This window comes from Malus sylvestris, chromosome 4, assembly GCF_916048215.2.
Source record: "Malus sylvestris chromosome 4, drMalSylv7.2, whole genome shotgun sequence".
NCBI lineage: Eukaryota > Viridiplantae > Streptophyta > Magnoliopsida > Rosales > Rosaceae > Malus > Malus sylvestris.
Window position 1 is genome coordinate 12,604,105 of NC_062263.1, and position 21,457 is coordinate 12,625,561.

Genomic DNA, 21,457 nt, shown 5'->3' on the forward strand with positions numbered 1-21,457 from the left:
GCGTACAATTAATAAAAATCTATCCAAACGATTGAATTTGAGAAAACGGATGTCAGAAACGGGTCCAGAACATCGAAATTAGCCTAGAAAAGGTCCCGGATGAAACTTGAAAAGTCAACCCGAAAAGTCAACGATCAATGTTGATCGGTCAAAGTCAACGGTCAACGGTCAGACTGGGTCGGGTCGGTCAACGTCAACGGGTTGGGTCAACCTGGATCAGGCAAACCGGGTCAATAAAAGTCCAAGTCCTTGCCTTAAGGGCATTTTTGTCAAATTAGGAACGGATTGTCACAAGATTCCAGGTTAAAATCTCATATCCGCGTTGCATGATTTTCTAGCTAATTAGAATGACAGAAATTATAATTTTATATATGTCGGTTTGGTAATTTCATCTGATTTTGCTACTGCTCCTGTTGTTTCTCCAAATGACTGGGCATTCGATAATGCACCCAATTTGTATGAATTTTACAATTTTTGTTGTTGCAAAGTTAATTGCGTAATAACGTAAAAGTTGATTATTATACTTGGTTGTTGCAAATTTTGGTTGGATGTGGACATTGTGTATATCAAAGTTTGGAGGTTATGGGAAATTTTTAATTTTTAGGAGGTTATGCCAATTTTTCGGTAAAAGTTTATGCATGGTTTTGAACAATTTTGTTTTTTTGTAGCAAAAAAAATTAAAAGGTCTTGCACGATCATGCATCTGATGAAGGATCATTGGATGCACATCAATTGTGATACTACGTGGCAAACAAAATATGAGAGGGAGTAGCACCTCAAGCTTGTGCATGACATAGGGGCGCTAGTGCGGAACCTATGCTCTATTCAGTGGTCTAATTGGAAAAATGTGTCTGATGAGATGAAGTTCCTGAAATCGAAATACTAATAGATTCCATTACAATTGACCTCGATGATATGATACTAATACACGATGATGAACAACCTATCGACGAAGATGAACCACCTACCGAAAATGATGATATTGATGATAGTGATGTTTATTGTAGTTCTGATTCGAATTAAGCTTTTATGTTGGGAAACTGTAACTTGTGAAATTGAGAAAATACTTTTTTTTTTTTTTTGGCAAATTTCATTTTTTGTAGGTACAATACATTTATAGGCTGAAAACATTTACAAGAAAAATTAATTTGTTAAGTGTATTTTTCTTTCTAATAATAGAAAGTTTGGAGTGTCAAATGAGATTCTTGAAGTGCTAATAACAATTCTCTTGTTAAATACTTAAAAGTTTGGAAAAAATAAATCTTTAACAATTTGTCCAGTAAACCACAAAAGTTGTCGCGGTAGGCGCTTTTGCGTGACAAAATGTCGTTGCTTAAGGATCTTTTATGCAACGAAACCTGAAAGTTCGTCGTGCAAGTCTAAAAAAAAAATAGTTAATTGTTACCGCCATTTGATTGCACTCAACAAGCACTCACACAAGTGATAATGCGTTTGGCATTATGGAAAAGTTGACTATAAAATCTGAACTGTTCAATATTCAGATCTCTTCTTCAGAGATCTTCCTTAAAAAAATTTACTTCATTCAAAAGCGAATAAGTCAATGTTTAGGAGCCCAAAAGAAGAACGATTTATAATTAATTACGGAACGAAACTCAAAATTGTGTCGCGTAGGTATATTAGACGACAAATAATCTTGCTTCGTCGCCTAATGAATCCTAATGCAACGAAACTTTGTAAGGTTTCGTCACATCCCAAGTCCCCAATAATATACAAGTTAAGGGTTTTAATTAATTTGAAAGTCTTTATGTGACGACAGTGGATCTGAAATTTCTTTTCTTTGATGGGTTGGGGGGGGGGGTGTGGGGGGCAAGGAAAAGTGAGTGGGTTTTTTTTAATTCTTAATGGTCGTCGTACGAAAAAGGTTATTACATTTTATTACCTTAATTTTGGGTCTCATAACAATCTCATTCCTCATCATTTAAACATTTCAATATCGCATATTAACTTACAATTGAATGCAATGTCAAACCTCTGTCAACTTTTCTGTTAATTTTTATGTTAAATGCTAACATGACAAATGCCAGCCCACTCCTTGTCCAATCAAGTTAAAAAATTAATTAAAAAAATTATTATTTTCATCTGAACCAAAAAAATAAATTATAAATAACTCTCTTCCTCTTATCTCTATTCGCTACTAGTACAAAAAACAGTTTGCGAGATGCAGGTACCTTCGTCATGCAAAGGCAATAAAAGCAGGGTTTGGTCGACGAATAGACACCCTACGTCGCTCAAAAGGACTTTATGCAACGGAAGTGTTGTCGTCGCACAAAAAGTCTTTGCACGACAACAGAACCTGCGTCACGCAAAACGTCTTTGCACAAGGACCTTATCTATGTCGCACAAAGACCTTTTGCGCAACTAAGAAGTAACCAGCCGTGTATCCTACTCCCTTTCATCAAAGGATTGTGCAATCCTTTTTTCTTCAGAAATTGTGCAAACCCTAGGCCTATAAATACATATTTATCACCACAATTTCGGGCACCACACATACAAGAGCCAAAACATCAGAATATACATACTTGTGTGCAAATTTGCAAGGAAGGAAGGAGATGAGACCCTTGGAGTCGTGCCTGCCATTCAAGTTTGGATTGCTAGAACGTTTCTAGGTGTATTCTATCCTTAGTTTTAGTTCAATGTTTGTTTTAATTTGGTTTAATGTTTTCAAAGACATGAGGAACTAATTTCTTTATAGTTGGAGGTGAATTCGAAGCCATGATTATATGTTTTATATGAACTGATTACGTCCAATTATTGTTTCTTGAGTCTTGAAGGTGATTTGCTTATCTGAGTTACCAAAACTTGTTTATGTATGTAGGCTGAGGGTTGACACTTAATTTGCATGCCTGAATTTGATGCTAGAGTATAAGGGAGTTCCACCTAATCATTATGAACTTATATTCACAAGTAGTGGAAGTCACTAGTCAAAGTGTCCCTACATTTGTTGCGTCTTATAGGCAAAGTGTCCCTACATTTGGTGCGTCTTATAGGCAAGAATATCAAGCAAATCAACGTCCACAAAGAGGTTGGGAGATTGTCAATACTTGGGGTTATCAAGATCATAATCAATCAGGGAACAATTTGTTTTCCAACATGTACAATTCAAATTGGAGTGATCATTCAAACTCTATGTGGTGGGAATCTCAACAAGTTCAACGTGAAGGATATTGGCAGCCATATGAGAAGTTCTATTCAAGACCTGCACAGCCACCACAACCTCATATACAATATGCCCAACCAAACTCAGGTTCATCAATAGATTGTGATCAAATTCTTGATGAATTAATGTCTTTGGCGCAGGGCTCACAAAATCAATCCACAGAGGCTCAACAAGGAGAATATTGGCAGCCATATGAGGAGTTCTATACAACGCCTATGCAACCAACACAACCCCAACCACAATCTGCCCAACCAAAATCAGGTTCGTCCATTGATAATGATCAAGCTATTCAATTACTAACTTCTATATCACAGGGATTACAAAATCAAAATAATCGAATAGAAAACCAAGACAAAGAGATGAGTGACATGAAGAAGCAAATAAGGCAGATTTCAGAGTTCCTTAGGCAGTTTAGAGAACAAGGAAAACTTCCTAGTTTAACCGTTGTGAATCCAAAGTGAGGCTTTGAAACCGCCAAGGCCATTACGTTAAGAAGTGGCAGGGAGCTTGGAAATCACCCAAAACCAGCCAAATGAAGCCAAAACATGGATGAACAGCTGCTGCTCGAAGAAAAGGAGGATCACATGGCCACAACAAGGGAAGAACAACCCTTGCCGCAACCTCCCAAAGCTCCACCACCATCCAATTCGGGTGAGGTTGTTCCAAATTCAATTCTTTCTAACCCTTTTCCACCAAATGTACCTTGTCCTCATAGGTTTATGCAAGCTAGGAGTGAAGATAGTGAAATAGACATCTTGGAAACCTTTCCAAAGGTGCAAAGTAATATCCTAATTTTTGGTACAACAAAACAAGTTCCAAAATGTGTTGAATTGTTCAAAGAACTTTGTACAACAAAAAGAATGATTCAAGAGAAAGAAGTGGATGGGGGATATCAAGAATTCATCAAAAAGGATGTACTTGAGACAACCAATCCCAAAGAAGTTGGATTTTATGACACAGGACAAGTTACAACCTTCACACTAAATCTGGCCAAGTCCAACATTCCATAAACTTTCAAAGAAGTGGTGTTTGTCCTTGAGTTCTTGTTGGAGCAAACAGGTAGGTCACCTACTCAAATTTCAATTTCGTTTTCTACTAACATGTTGTTGTTGATGATTCAGGCACCCACTCTAGAATTTAAACCATTATCGGATCATTTCAAGTATCACCTCCCATTCAAAGATCAATTCCATGCCATGGGAACTAGGGGAGTTTGAATGGAAGTATCGTCCGGCTGAAAGACGTTAAAGCAAGCGCTTCTTGGGAGGCAACCCATGCAAATAAAGAACTAGGAAGCTCCGACTCCAAAACTAGATTTGCGTTCTTAAACTCAACTATTTATTGCTTTTACTTTGATTGCTAGTTGTGTTGTTTGCTTGCTTATGTGTGAGTTTATGTTTAAAACATTGAGGACAATGTTTGGTTTAAGTGTGGGGGGGGGGGGGTAAACAAGTGTTTTTGTTGAAAATTCGTAGGATTTTACCACCTAGCATAACTAGAGTTGTTTTTCATTGTTTTTAAGTGCTTTTAGTGTGTTTTGAACCAATTTAATGTGTTTTGAAAGAGAAATACGAAAATGTGAAAAACAAATAGAAAAAGTTTTGAAAAACCCAAAAAGAGTCATTTTAGAGTCGTTTTTGTGTGTTTGTGTCTTAGGGTACCTTCCAACACAATGATAAGGATTTGCCTTTTAATTGCGTGACTGTTAAAGAAAATTACAAACATGAGTGGAAGTTTGATATGCTCTTTGGTTTATGCTTTGTTGTAGTTGATGTTTACGAATTCACATGTAATCACAATGGAAAAAAAATCAGTCTTTGTAACATGCATGAAGGAAGGAACTCAAACTAACGCTACAACCCTGAGAGACTTGAGCCTAAACTTTATTCGGAGAGTTATTAATCTGTGAATCCTTGTTTTCTAAAGTCGTTGCATGATCTCATTATTTCTTTGCTTGGTTGCTATTTAGAATGTGTTTTATCATTATAGTTCCAAATACTAGAACTCATGCCCATTTCATTCAAAGCTTAAAGTTGAGTGCATAACATATAACAAGATGAAGTTGTTTAGTAGTTACCACCAGAGCCAAAAAGCCTTAATCCCATGCATATGTTTTGTAGGTTTAACCCCTTTTAGCCTTATTTAGCCTATTTTCTTTGTTAGCCACATTATCCTTACCTAGCCTAGAATAGGACTACCCATACCCTTGTTCTTAAAGAATAGTGAAGCATAACTTAGAGGGAATTCCTTTGGATCAACATATTCTAGAAAATAAGTGTGGGGGAAGGTCTTTCGTTGCAAATCTATTGAGTTGTACGTTTTATGTGCCAAAGAATGAGTAGGGCACAAGAAAAGAAAAAGAAAAAAATATAGAAAAAAATCATGAAAAGAAGAAAAAGAAAGGAAAGAGAAGAAAAGAAAAAAAAAGTTGTGAAATAAGTGAGAAAGAACTCCTAAGTGTTTTGTGAATCTCCCTTGTGTTTAAAGTTAGTTGTTGCAATCAAAAGTGAATTCTAAGTGTCAATTTCATTATTTTTGTTTACTATTGCTTCAAGAACCTTTGTTTATCCTTAACATTTCTTTGTTAGCCAATACCTTTAGACCCGTTACAACCCTTAGACTTGTATCTTGGTTGTTATGTGTTTCAATCTGTGGAGTTTGAAATTGGTATGAGCATATGGAATCCCTGGTTCTCGCTTCTAAGTAGTGGCATTCCATTCATGAGATCATATATATACATGCATTAATAATTCCAAAAAGTGCCTTCTTTGATTATGACATATGTGAGTGCTAGTCTACATGTTTACATTAATCTTCTCACATATAACTAGTGTAGGGAGTTTAGTCAGAAAATCTGTGTGAAAATAGAGAGTATATCCGGTGACGAATTGATGGAATTCTCTAAGGCATGTTACTACATTCAAAATGTTGTTTTAATTGATTAAATGCGAGCTAGTGAGTGGTGACTGCGATTAAGTGTGTGCTCGAGGGTAAGGATAACTAAAATATGTGGGAGTGGTGATTTTTAATGTGTCATGTTTCATTGGAAATCCCTGAGGCGAATGTTGGAAGGCCTAAGTTATGTTTTGTTATGTTTTGTTTTGCTCGAGGTCTAGCAAAAGCTAAGTGTAAGGGAATTTGATAGGAGCATATTTATGTGACTTAGTTAGCTTGTTTTCTTGCATTTTTATAGCTAGTTTTTACTTATTAGAGTGTTTTAAGCTATTTTCGTGTGTTTTCAGGTTCAAATGACAAAGTTTGCAAGAAAGTGCAATTTGAAGCATTTTGAAGCAGTTTTGGGCCAAGAATGGATAGCACATGCATGGAGCAAGGTGGATGGACGTTTTTTAAGTTCAAAAGGCTAGGAATATGCTAAGGAGATGAAGAAAATAGAGTCAAGACAAAGAAGATAAGGAATCAGCTAAAAGGAAGGAACATTATCCAAAACATTATCCAACCTTATCTTATCCAAACTAATCTTATCTTATTTTATCCTATCCTAATCTTATCCTACCTTAATTCTAGCTGCAAGGGGAACTCCTTATCACATTAGAATACCTAATATCTGATTCTACAAGCCCTGAAATAATGCTAATAACCTGATCCCTTTTTCCCCTAGAAATCTGATGAATTTCATCCCTTCTCTTCTAGAAACCTGTCGTGTATCCTACTCCCTTTCATCCTAGGATTGTGCAATCCTTTTTGCTTCAGAAATTGTGAAAACCCTAGGCCTACAAATACATATTTATCACCACAATTTCGAGCACCACACATACAAGAGCCAAAACATCAGAATATACATACTTGTGCACAGATTTGCAAGGAAGGAAGGAGAGGAGACCCTTGGAGTCGTGCCTGCCATTCAAGTTTGGATTGCTGGAACGTTTCCAGGTGTATTCTATCCTTAGTTTTAGTTCAATGTTTGTTTTAATTTGGTTTTATGTTTTCAAAGTCATGAGGAACTAATTTCTTTATAGTTGGAGGTGAATTCGAAGCCATGATTATATGCTTTATATGAACTGATTACGTCCAGTTATTGTTTCTTGAGTCTTGAATGTGATTTGCTTATCTGAGTTATCAAAACTTGTTTATGTATGTAGGCTGAGGGTTGACACTTAATTTGCATGCATGAATTTGATGCTAGAGTATAAGAGAGTTTCACCTAATCGTTATGAACTTATATTCACAGGTAGTGGAAGTCACTAATCATGATTGTGTTAAGTAAATTCTAGGTAGGAGTGTCATGCTTTTCATAGTTACGAATGCTTCGTCAATGCTTATGGTTTTCAAAGAACTTAATGACCTTTGATATGTCTTTATATCATGCTTTTCGTAGTTAGGGAACTTGACCAGGATAATTTGGTTGCGATGCGTATTACATCCAATTCAATGAGTTAAGGAAAATCTGATGGTTTATTTGTGCTATCATGGTTAACTTGGGGTGTTGTCATTCATAGTCTAAAGGAATAATAACTGGAAATTGATTTGTATGCATGTCATGTGTGGAGAAGGACCTTCTAACTAGCCTTTCACCCTTTTTAATTCACCAAATTCGTTTTTATAAAGTGTTTTATGCAAAGTTTCTATTTTAAGTTTTAAATTCGTCAAAAACAATCCCCCATTCATTAAGTCTTGTTAGTTGAGTCATAATTTGTTTTCTTTTAATCTTTTGAGTCAAGTTAAGTTTAGTTTCTTCAAAATCACTTGTTAGGTCTAGAATTGAGTCTTTTTGATTGTTTGTTGTTGTTTTGAGTCATTTATGTCAGTTTTAAGTTTATAGAGTCTAATTTAGTGTTTTTAAGTCTTATTTGTGTTGATTAGCATCCCTAGTTAATCCCCGTTCTAGAACGATCCCTACTTACATCTTTACTACAATTGTCAACAATAGGGTTTAATTTGTGTGCTAGTTTATATCACATCACCTTGTCATTAGCATTTTGTACAATCCATGGAAGTGTACCATCTTCTATCAAGAAAGATCTTCCATTCTTTATCACTATAGTAGGTCAACATATTGACATTACACCAAAAACGTAAAAATCTTAAATCGAACATTCCACCATAATACTGAGGGAACTATCACCGAGGGAACTATTCATGGAATATTTCTGACAGAGGCTTTTACCTTGAGTACATGCTCGTGATTCACATTTTGCAAAGTTAGCTATTCCACGTGCCACTTGGGAAAGAACATCAGGATGCCCGCACCTCACAATTCCTAGCAACGGCTTAATACCACCTTCAGACCTTAGCTTCATTTATAGCTTATCTGAGGATATTAACAAAATAATAACAAAGCAGGATTTAAATACACAAATTTAGGGAAAAAATGCAGAGCAAACATCGACAAAATGAAGAACAAACAACAGAAAAACCCTTCCTCTGAAGCATAGAATTGGAAAACGGACATGTTTCCAGGGACTTGAATTGTATATAATAAACCAGGGAACTAAATAGAAAAGAAGAGTCTTCTTCAAATATTTTAAAAGGACTTTTATTATGCACTAATAAGCCAATGAAGCCATTTATGCCCAATTACTACAGATAGTTATACATATTTTCTTTTAAGACCATCAGAGAAAAGAAATGAATAACCAAAAGAAAAGGCAAGGGCTCTAATAATAAAACAAGTAAAGAAAAGACAATGCAATATACCTATTCGATTTTGTGATTTTTGTACTCTGATTCAATGGATCTAAGAAAGATTTCTGGAAGAGGGATTGAATAATTTCAGAGAGCTTCAGAGTAATGGAAGCCTCACACTCATTCTCATTGAAATTGCTCTCACTCTCTCTTACATAGCAAAACGAATATTACCGTTTCACTGAGGGAATATTGCCCTGCTCTCTCCTTTAACAGAATGAAAACAGTCTCAGCCTTTCATGTTATCTATCCTATGAGATAGTTACATGTGTCACTCAACACCATTTACTTTAACTTAATCTAGAGCATCCATTTGGAATGTAATCCAAGGGTTCTGATTAAAACAAGTAAAATATAAACGTATTTCAGCTAAAATCACTTAAATGCTAACACTCCCTTCTAAGTGTTTAGCTGAAATCCCTCCCAAAGCTTTCCTCAAGTACTCAAATTGATCCCTTGCCAATGCTTTTGTAAATATATCAACAACTTGTTCCTTAGTTTTGCAATAGATCAGGTCAACTTCACCATTATGCAGTGAATCTCTAATGAAATTGAACCTTCTGTTTATGTGCCTTGTCTTGTGGTGTGCTACTAGATTCTTTGAACTTGCAATGGCAGAGGTGTTGTCACATAGGATCTAAGTAGGCTCCACTTGTTCCTCTCCAAAATCTGATAGAACAACCTTAACCAGAAGGCTTAAGCAGTTGCGTCTACAGCACTAACATACTTATCCTCTGCAGTGGACAGTGCTACACTGCTTTGTTTGATTGAAACCCAGGAAAATGATCCAGAACCAAAACTAAAAGCATATCTAGAAATGCTTTTCATGTCATCCTCACTCCCTGCCCAGTCACTATCACAATAGCCAATAAACATAACATCTTTGCCTTTTTCATATGCAATCCCATAGTCTAGTGATCCTTGGATATATCTCAGTACCCTCTTTGCAGTTCCCATTTTGTAGTTGGATTGTGCATGAATCGAGGTAGCAAACTTGCAGCAAACATGATATCAGGTCTTGTAACTGTTAGGTATAACAAGATACCAACCATTTGCCTATAAAGACTTTCATTAGCCATTTCACTCCCATGTTCTTTGCTAAGTTTTTCATTTGCTGCAAGTGGAGTTGCAACAGGTTTGCAATCCTTCAATCCGAACTTCTCCAATAAGGTCTTTGCATATTCCTTTTGATGCAAAAAAATGCATCCTTCTGTTTGAATCACTCTAAGCCTCAAGAAATGATGCAATAGACCAAGATCAGACATTTCATATTTTCTCATTATATCTGCTTTAAAATCATCCATTAAAGCACTTGAACTTCTAGTATATATAATGTCATCCACATACAAGGATACAATGAGAATTCCTGCCTCAGTTGCCTTGATGTAAAGAGTTGCCTCACTTAGACTTCTATGAAAACCAGAATTGCAGAAATAAGAGTCAATCTCTTTGTACCAAGCCCTTGGTGTCTATTTTAAACCATACAAGGCATTCTTGAGCTTGTGAACCTTGTCCTCCTTGCCTTCAATTACAAAACCAAGTGGCTGGTCTACATATACACTTCTTCAGTACGAACCCCATTCAAGAATGCAGATTTCACATCAAGTTAGAACAACTTCCATCATTTATGTGCAGCAAGCCCAATTAGAGTCCTAATAGTGTCAGATATTGCCACAGGGGCAAATGTCTCATTGAAATCGACCCCAAGCTTTTGAGAGTATCCCTTAACAACTAACCTTGCCTTATTCTTTTATATAGACCCCTCTAGGTTTAATTTTGTTTTGTAGATCCACTTGACACTAACTACTGGTTTATCAAATGGTTCTCTATCATGCCAATTTCGGCCTCCATTGCCTTCTGCCATGACTCATCTTGTGCTGCCTCCTTAAAGTTCTCAGGCCCAACAATGCACAAGTTGCATTTTCAAACCACAGAGGAATTGGAAGTCAAAGTGGAAGAAAGGGGATAATAGACCTGCAAATCTAGCTTGAAAAGTTGGAAGTACCTCCAAAGGAGCCAAGAATCCTTGTATACACTGATAAACTGTATTTTGGTGAATATTGGTTCAAGGATAAGCCTAGGTGCCATAAATGCCATAAGTTGGGGCATATTGCAAAAGATTGTCGTGGGAAGAAGAAGGCTAACCAACATGTAAACTTTGTTAATCAAATCAATGACACTCTTTCAATGTTTTATGTCTGCAATAATGCCACAGTGAAGAAATGTGAAGACACATGGTATGTAGACAGTGGATGTAGTAACCATATGACTAGAAGGGAGGATTTGTTGGTTGACATTGATAGAACAATGACTGCTAAGGTTGAAATGGGCACTGGTCAGCTTATTGAAGTCATTGGCAAGGGAAATTTGGTAGTTGAAACTAAAATGGGGAGAAGATATGTCACGGAAGTGATGTTAGTTCCAGGTTTAAAAGAAAACTTGCTCAGTGTAGGGCAGATGATGGAACATGGTTACTTTCTGGTGTTTGGTGGTACAATTGCTGCAGTATATGATGATAACTCTATGTCGAACTTGGTAGCCAAAATACCAATGAAAGGAAACAAAAGTTTTCCCTTGAAACTTAAACCTAAGATGCAGATTGCTCTAAAAGCTACTGTATGTCAGTCTTCCGTAATTTGGCATAAGAGGCTAGGACATTTGAATATGGGTAGTCTGAGGCAACTCAAAGACCAAGATATGGTACTAGGAATGCTTGAGCTCAAGTTAGTAGATGGGATATGTGCAGGGTGTGCCTTTGGGAAGCATTGCAGAGATTCATTTATAAAGGAAGTATCATGGAGCGCTTCTCTTCCTTTAGAGTGGATTCACTTAGATATCTGTGGGCCTATGCAAATCACTACTAATGTTGGGAATAGGTATTTTCTCACCTTTATAGATGACTGCACTAGAATGTGTTGGATCTATTTCTTGAGAAACAAGTATGAGGTTTTTAACATATTCAAGAAATCCAAGGCCACAGTTGAATACAAATTGAAGAAGTTGAGAAGTGATAGAGGAAGGGAATATACATATGTTGAATTCAAAGAGTTTTGTGAAGAAATAGGCATGGAAAAACAATTAACAGCAGCCTACACACCACAGTAGAATGGTGTGGTTGAGAGGAAGAATAGAACCATAGTGGAAATGGCAAAGTGTATGATGATTGAGAATGGTGTTCCATTTGATTTTTGGGCAGAAGCTGTCAACACAGCAGTGTACATCTTAAATAGATGTCCCACTAAGTCTCTTGATAAGAAGACCCCATTTGAGGCATATAGTGGGAGGAAGCCAGGAATCAAACACTTAAAGATCTTTGGTTCTATTTGTTATGCCCACATTCCAAGTTAACTTAGACAGAAGCTAGATGGAACCAGTACTAAAAGCATTTTCTTGGGATATGGCACAAGTGAGAAAGGTTATAGACTTTATGACCTTGTCTTAAAGAAGATAATTGTGTCAAGGGATGTGATAGTTGATGAAAATGCTTGTTGGGATTGGGAATCTCAATCTGAGAAGATCATCAATGTACCAATGCCTGAAGCGGGAATGTGTGAACAAAGGGAATAAGAGAGTTCAAGTGACAAATGTAATGTAAATGATGAGTCATCATCTGAAACTTGTGAGTCAAATGAAAATGGCTCAAGATTGGTTCAAATGCAGAATAACACAAGTCCCCAAGACTATGATCACACTCATTTGAAGTTCAAAAGCTTGATAGAAGTTTATGCAAGATGAAACTTGTGGATTGTTGAGCCTGAGAACTTTAAAGAGGCAGCACAAGATGACAAATGCCTTCCATTGTACTTATTTTGTTTTGGAGCAATATTAAGACTAACAAATGCCTTCTCAGTGTGAATCTCATCATGCCTATCAATGCTTTGTTCATACCCCTTTAGAATAGCAACATCTTGAACATTAACAATGTCTAGATCCTTAGTATTTTCAATCACAGAAGCAATACTATCATACGATCTAGGTAAGCTTATCATCAACTTTTGAACAACTCTCTTATTGCTAATATCTTCACCATAACTCCTCATTTGACTTAGCAAATCAAATAGCCTAACTAGATATGCAGAGAACGCTCATTCTAGTATATTCAAAACCACGGCGTAAGCCTTGGAGTTTCACAGCTCTTACTTGTTTATCTCCTACAAATTGGGTAAATTGCCAAAATGGTCCCTGAGATTTGCAGAACTCATCACTTTGGTCCCTGAGATTCCAAATCGATAAAAGTGGTCCCTGAGATTGTCCACCATCCATCATTTTGGTCATTCCATTAAAAACTCCGTTAAGTGTCCCGGAGCTCTTGGCAGGAAGTTTGGGCAATTTTCAAAGCTTCGTAACTCAATTGTTTCTTAACCAAATTCGACCCATAATATATTAAAATGAAGATAGGAAAGTGTAGAATAAGATTATACCTATTTCGAAGCCCAATGGTTGCCGAAAAATAGCCTCAAAGTTAACTAGTCCGAGTGAAAACTTGAAAACTCGCCGAAAACTGGGTAAACTTTAAACGTTCATAACTTATTCAATACTCAACGAAATCAAGTGATTCAAAATGAAAATCATACTTCTTGACGAGACAAAGAGAATGGAACCTTTTTTATGGCTAACTCACAATGGTTTGGCCAGAAAATGGCTCAAAAGTGGTTGTCTTGATATCGAGTTAGCCACTTTCAAGCCATTTTCCGGCCAAACCACTGTGAGTTAGCCGTTGAAAAGGGTACCATTCTTTCAAAGTTTCGTAACTCAATCATTTTTTAACCAAATTCGACCCATAATATATCAAAATGAAGATAGGAAAGTGTAGAATAAGATTATACCTATTTCGAAGCCCAATGGTTGCCGAAAAATAGCCTCAAAGTTGACTGGTCCGAGTGAAAACTTGAAAACTCGCCGGAAACTGGGTAAACTTTAAACGTTCATAACTTATTCAATACTCAACGAAATCAAGTGATTCAAAATGAAAATCATACTTCTTGACGAGACAAAGAGAATGGTACCTTTTTTGTGGCTGACTCTGATGCGAAATAGATAAGCACACAAATTAAACCCTCTTTTTGTCAAATTGTAGTAAAGATGTAAGTAGGGATCGTTCTGGACCGGGGATTAGGAGGGATTGCTAAACACTTGAAAACTGACTTAAAAACATAAAAACAAAGTTTAAAACACTAAACTAGACTCAAAGAATGCAAAACTAAAGTTTAAAACACTTGAACAAACACAAAACTCAAAACAGCAACCTAATGACTCAAAACTGCCTAAAACCACTTTCTGGGCAGTTTTGAGAACCTAACAAGAACTTGGACGAAATTGGGTGAAGACTTGAATCAAAACACTTAGAAACACAAATCAAAACATATTCTAACTAATCTAAGACTTCAAAATAAAGGGGGACTTGTTTTGGACAAAAATTGAAAACAAAACAGAAACTTTAAAACAAAACAGATTGTAAAACGTTTTTGGATGAAAATGATGGATAAAAGGCTAGTTAGGAGGTTCTTCTCCACACATGTCACACTTGCAAACAAAACGATTTTCAGTTGTTCTTCCAATAAATTATGAATACTCAACGCCCCAAATTAACCGTGAATTGCACTAATTAACCCTCAGTTTTTCCACGAGTTATTGAGTTGGATGATTGCATACGACAACCCAAAGCATTCCCTACGAGTTCCCTACATGAATTGCATAATAGAGATACAAGCAAAAATCATTAAGTTCTATGAAAAACATAAGCATTGACGAAGCATTCGTTACTATGAATTGCATGAAACTTATGCCAAGAATTCATTCAACGCGATCGTTTTCAAGCGACCTTCACTACTTGTGATTATAAGATTGTAACTATTAGGTGAAACTCCCTCATAATCTAGCATCATATTCATGCATGAAAACTAAGCGTGCACTCTCAATCAACATACACAAATAAGTTATCAATCAAATAGATGAACGAATTGAATCCACAACTTATGAAATAACAACTGAATGTAATCAAATCATATTGCAAGCATGTACATGGTTTCGAATCACCCCCTAACTAAGAGGGGTTTAGTTCCTCATACTTGCAAAGCAAAGATACATAAATTTAGAAATTAAAACCCAAAGAAAGAAAACACCTAGAAGACTCCAACTTGGCAGCAAGATCATCAATGATTTCCCTTTCCTCCTTGCTGCGGCAGAGAAGTTTAGAACAGGTTTTGGGTGGTATTTAGGGTGTAGAATGGATGGGGAATGGTAGGGAAAGGTTTAGGGTTGATGGGGGTACGGCTAGGGATGATTTTTGGGCAGAATTTTGGGACTTTGGTGATGGGAAGGTGCGGCAGAATGCAAGGGCAGATTTCTGGCGTGAATGATTGTGTATGAGAGGTGGTGATCTGATCTAGGGGTTATAATGAGTATATATAGGCATCCAAAACCCTAGGGTAATCAGATTAGGGTTTCTAGAAGCCCAAATCCACCAGAAATTAGGTTAAAACAATCAGATTTTTAGTGGGAATAAGGCCTAAGGTGCGGCTAGGGTTAGGGTTTAGAGATGGGCCTATGGTGCGGCAATGTCCAAGAATGTAAGGATGGGTCATCTAGAAGCCCAAAGCCAAGAATAGAAACTCTCACAAATGGAAACCTCCAAGAATAGAAACTTCCAACTTTAGAAACTTCGGGTTCTAATTCTGAATTCTTTGTTCTTCACTTTCATTTCTTCATTTCTTAAGCTCCCTTTGACCTTCAACTCGTCCATTTCATCCCAACCTTGTGTTCCAAGCATGTCCTTTTCAATCCAAGCTCACTTTTTGCTCCAAAAGCTCCAAATTGCATCATTTCATGTAATATGTCCTTTAAACCTGAAAACACATGAAAGTAGCTTAAAAGACTACTTTAACGAAGAAAACATAACGAAAATGCATAAGAACTAGCTAACTAAGGCGCATAAATATGCTCCTATCAGACTCACAGTGGTTTGGCAGAAAACGGCTCAAAAGTGGTTGTCTTGATATCAAGTTAGCCACTTTCGAGCCATTTTCCGGCCAAACCACTATGAGTTAGCCGTTGAAAAGGGTATCATTCTCTTCATTTCGTCGAGAAGTATGAATTATTTTTTAATAACTTGATTTCGTTGAGTATTGAAGAAGTTATGAACGTTTAAAGTTTACCCAGTTTCCGGCGAGTTTTCAAGTTTTTACTCTGACCAGTCAACTTTGAGGCAATTTTTCGGCCATCTCCGGCAACCATTGGGATTTGAAATAGGTATAATCTTATTATACACTTTCCTATCTTTATTTTGATATATTATGGGTCAAATTTGGTTAAGAAACGATTGAGTTATGAAGCTTTGAAAATTGCCCAAACTTCCGGCCAAGAGCTATGGGACACTTAACGGAGTTTTTAACGGAATGACCAAAATGATGGATGGTGGACAATCTCAGGGACCACTTTTATCGATTTGGAATCTCAGGGACCAAAGTGATGAGTTATGCAAATCTCAGGGACCACTTTGACAATTTACCCCTACAAATTCTTGCTTCAGGACATTCCAAGTTGCGTGTATAGTCTCTTGGATGGCGATTCTCAGAAAGATCTTATCAGAAACCGCCCCTTGGATGATTCCAAGTGCCTTTGCATCTTTGACTATGTTCTCCCTCACCAGCTTGCTCTCAGCTTCAGTGAGTTCTTCATCCTTTTTCGCCGGAGTAGCGAAGCCCTTCTCGACAACATCCTAGAGTTTATGAGATCAGAATATGGTCTTCATCCGAATCTGCCAGAAATCGAAGTTGTCTCCATTGAATACCAATGCTCCAAGATCAACACCAATTGACCCAGCCATATAAGACTCGATTCAAGATCTCTAAGATTTCTTCTCTGAATTTTCCTTCAGCAACAAAGTTTGACTATTAGTTTGAGTTCTTCACTGCGCTTTTCACAAATTCACACCCAGTTGCAAATGATGCAACCTGGCTCTGAGGCCATGTTCGATTGTGTGATTTTTGTACTCTGATTCAATGGATCTAAGAAAGATTTCTGGAAGAGGGATTGAATAATTTCAGAGAGCTTCAGAGTAATGGAAGCCTCACACTCATTCTCATTGAAATTGCTCTCTCTCTCTCTCTTACATAGCAAAACGAATATTACCGTTTCACTGAGGAGGGAATATTGCCCTGCTCTCTCCTCTAACAGAATGAAAACAATCTCAGCCATTCATGTTATCTATCCTATGAGATAGTTACATGTGTCACTCAACACCCCTTGCTTTAACTTAATCTGGAGCATCCATTTGGAATGTAATTCAAGGGCTCTAATTAAAACAAGTAAAATATAAACTTATTTGAGCTAAAATCACTTCAATGCTAACAATACCATTGCCGCATAAATTAGCAATAGCTCCAGCAATCATGCATAGGGTTTGAGCATCATCAGCTCCAGCGGCTGTCGTTGTTAACAAACTAATCCCACATTCTTGCATTATAATTTCTTGATTGGCTTCTGCAAATCCAGAGAGGAAGCAACGTAAAAAACCAATATTTTGAAAGTCAGACAGATACATCTCAACCCAAAAGTAATAACATTCAAACTAAAGAAAAAGCCCTTGCACTCTAAGAAAGAAGAATAGATCATTGAGCACTCACCATTCATTGCAAGATTCGTAATGGCACCAGCTGCCACTCTTCAAACTGCTTCGTCCTCAAGGCTTCTAAAAAGCATCAGCAAGGAAGTAAGACCGCCAGCTTCAACTATCCTATTCTGATTTGCCTCTGCATTTCACATACAAGTGCACAACAATTCTCTAAAAGCTAAAACTTCAAAAAAGGAAAGAAAAAAAAAAGGTATACAAAGTATACAACAGCAACTTCAATTTAAAAGTCGTGTACTACTGCTGCATAAATCAAATATTAATCCCTGTATAAATCAAATATTGATCTCTGTCCAATGCTAACCACTTATTTTCATGGTTAACATACCTGTCAAAGGTGGGCACATTTTCTTCTCCGAAGGTGGTTTGAAATCCAACGGTAGTCGAGGCTAAAACAGCTTATCTGCAAAGTCCGAAAAGAACAAACCTAAAGTGGAAAATGGAATTAAGAGGAAAACCATAACTAGCTAACAAGACAATCCTAACAGACTAATAATCTGAACCATAATAGTTTACCGCTCAACCTTTGAAAACGTATAATTTACTCACAATCATGATTGGGAGACCTTCTTGCTTAAAAGTACAATTTTGAAATAATTTATCTGAAAATTATAATGAATTAACTTTTATCTAATGAGAAGCAAAGGAGGCTGGACTAGTTTGTTGCCAAAAAAGTCATCCTTGTGGCCTCAATTCCATGTATGAGTTCATGAATGGAGTTCGATAGTTAATCATTTATTTCTTTATTCACACTTTGTAGATGACAAAATCCAGTTTTTGGTAACTATCAACAGTTTATGTTGAGATAAATATTGTCTTGACAGCAATACTAGTATTGGAAATTTTCCAAATCCAAAATATTCATACGGATTCTAGCCTCTCAATCAAAGCTATTAAAATATTCAAAAATAGCTCTTCATAAACCAAAAAATGCAAAAACCTTACCCATCTTCCTGTACTAGCTCTTCAAGTATGGATGCAAGGCCTGGAAGAGGTTCTATATCACTGTTAATGCTAGTGCTCAAAGAATCAGGATCTACAGAGCCATCCTGTGAATAATCAAACTCATCAGTTGAGAACTATAAACAAGACTGTAGTGATATATCAGAGATTAGCATGTTACGAACCTGTGGTATCACTTTGTCCAATGTTTCTAGCTTGAGTACTAGTTTGAGCTGTTAGTCCAAGTGAAAATCTCCACAATTCGATTTAACACTAAAACCCCCAATTTCTACCCTAAAATTCGATTTAACACTAAAACCCAAATTTCTAATTTAATTTTCCAAATCAAATCTAATTACAATACCAAAATCTTCAAAGCAAGGCATTAAAGCCTGATTCTGATCTTAGAAACAAGAAAAATTAAGAATTAAGAAAAGATAGATACCTGGTTAGGTGCAGTCGGGAAGAATGAAGGATGAGGAGGAGGCTGGCTAGGTGTAGTCGTGAGGAAGGCTACGCGAGACAGAGTGAGAGAGAGGGCGAGATGAGCGAGACAAAATAAGAGAGACCGAGTGAGAGAGAGAGGGGGGTAGAGAGACCGGCAAAATTGGGAAAAAGTTTAGGAAAAAAAAAACGCCTATTTTTTTATAAGGGGTGTGATATTCACACATCCTTTTTACTTCTCACACACCTTTTGAATTTTCGGCCGTTGGATCAGATGAATTGAAGAAGATCAAAGGACAGAAATCAACAAGAGGTGTGTGAGAAGTAAAAAATGGTGTGTGGATAGCACACCCCTTTTTACAATTGCACCGCCAAAATTTTAATAAAGATAAATGTGGTAGACTAACGGAACGCTATTGGATCAAATGACAAAGACATTGTTGAGAAAAAGATGGTTTTCCCGGATGAAATGAAAATTGTCAAAGAGTTGAACAATGAAAATACGCCTGCCCAATGCCGGAAGGTCAAGGAAGTTGGTGACCTGATGACAGGGGAGCCGGCGACCGAAGTTTGTAAATAAAGCAAACCCTTCTGTCGTGTATCCCCGATTAATGCAGCCTCTTTCATCTATTCCATGACCGGAACAGGGGGGGATACACGTTACACCAATCTGATTATTGTGTCTTTGTCTCATTATCTCATTGAACTCTTTTTTACTAAAAAAAATCTTGGAGACTATGTAATGCTTACTCTCAAACTATTTGTTTACACAGTAGTGATATTCTTTGTTTCTCTCTTTATTTTCAGATTCCTGAATCAAATTATCACTATATTTATTCCTTTTTCTACTTCTTCTTCTAAGTGCAGGATAACCCCAAGGGGTTGCGGGGTTTCGCATAGAAGATGTCAAACATATATTGAACATTGACATCGTGCAAAGTGTTTTTGAATGACGACACTATCATGGTGTCGTGCAAGTTATATTTAAAAAAATAATAATAAATCATTATCAAGTTTACTGAAAAATGTGACTTTACTCCCTTCAAATTCTTTTTTTTTACATAAAACCCACAATAATATATTTTTATAACAAAAACTTGATCCGAACTACAATAATAAATTTAAAGCTACTTAATAAATATACATACCATTCAATTTCTTAAGTGTTGTACATACAAAATAAATAAATTTAAAGCTACTTAATAAATATATATACCATTGAACTTGATGGGATACGTATTCTATGAAACTAGTTTCAACGATCCAACCATCAAACTTGTTTATATATACTTCGAGATGGCATACACCAAAAATCGCAAAAAAAAAAAAAAAACATGTTTAGAGATCAAGTAACGGGACAATAACTTTTCGACGGTTATCATTTAACGGTAGTTTTAACTCCGATTTTGATGATTTTTTACAACGACACTCCTTGACCCTATATGAATACAATGAATGAACTTGTTTTTCAATTTAGAATATTTACACTAGTGGATACCACAAAATCTTATGTTATACTTAAATAAAGTATTAAAACCCTTTGCGCGACGGACATACCACGTCGTGCAAACCATCTTTGACGCATTGGTTGGTGCATCGCACAAAAGGTCTTTGCGCGACGACAGTACTTACATTTCACAAAATATTTTTCCGCGACGCAGGTTACTTCTTTGTTGCGCACACCCTTTTTTTTTTTTTTGCGAAGGGTTTAGGGTTCTACGAAACTAGTTTCAACAATCCAACCGTCAAACTTATTTCTATATACTTCGAGATCACATACGCCAAAAATCGCAAAAAACAAACGTTTAGAGATCAAGTAATGGGATAATACATTTTGACAGTTATAAACGAAAAATCACGATTTAACGGTAGTTTTAACTCCGATTTTGATGAATTTTTACAGCTACACTCCTTGACCTTCTGAATACAATGAAAAAACTTGATTTTCAATTTAAAATATTTACACTAGTGGGTACCACAAAATATTACGTTATTCTTAATGAAAGTATAAATAAATTCTGAAGTGTTAGTGAATCTATTGTTTTGATGGGATACACATTCTACGAAACTAGTTTTAACGATCCAACCATCAAACTTGTTTCTATATACTTTGAGATCACATACGCCAAAAATCGCAAAAAACAAACGTTCAGAGATCAAGTAACGGAACAAAACTTTTCAACGGTTATAAACGAAAAATCACAATTTAACGGTAGTTTTAACTCCGATTTTGATGATTTTTTTACAGCTACTCCTTGACCCTATATGAATACAATGAAAGAACTCAATTTTCAATTTAAAATATTTACACTAGTGGGTACCACAAAATCTTATGTTATACTTAATGAAATTATAAATAAACTCTAAGTGTTAGTGAATCTATTGTTTTGATGGGATACACATTCTATGAAACTAGTTTCAACTATCCAACCTTCAAACTTGTTTATATATACTTCGAGATCGCATACACAAAAAATCGCAAAAAACAAACGTTCAGAGATCAAGTAATGGGACAAAACTTTTGGACGATTATAAATGAAAAATCACGATTTAACGGTTATTTTAACTCCGATTTTGATGATTTTTTTACAGCTACACTCCTTGACCCTATATGAATACAA

The 21,457-nt window shown here is 36.3% G+C and overlaps 1 long non-coding RNA gene across 4 annotated transcripts; it reads right to left on the reverse strand.

Annotated features, from left to right (window-relative positions):
* Positions 1-8,154: 8,154 nt before the first annotated feature.
* LOC126619771 (uncharacterized) lies at positions 8,155-18,967 on the reverse strand. 4 transcript variants are annotated; one of them, XR_007622146.1, is made up of 6 exons: positions 18,838-18,967; positions 18,396-18,499; positions 17,779-17,853; positions 17,446-17,571; positions 17,177-17,302; positions 8,155-8,447 (listed from the first exon to the last, which is right to left on the reverse strand). It is a non-coding gene; the product is annotated as an uncharacterized LOC126619771 (long non-coding RNA). The 4 variants fall into 4 exon arrangements; XR_007622145.1 differs by lacking the exon at positions 8,155-8,447 and adding an exon at positions 14,898-15,666; XR_007622144.1 differs by lacking the exon at positions 8,155-8,447 and having other exon boundaries at positions 16,884-17,302.
* Between the last annotated feature and the right edge of the window lie 2,490 nt (positions 18,968-21,457).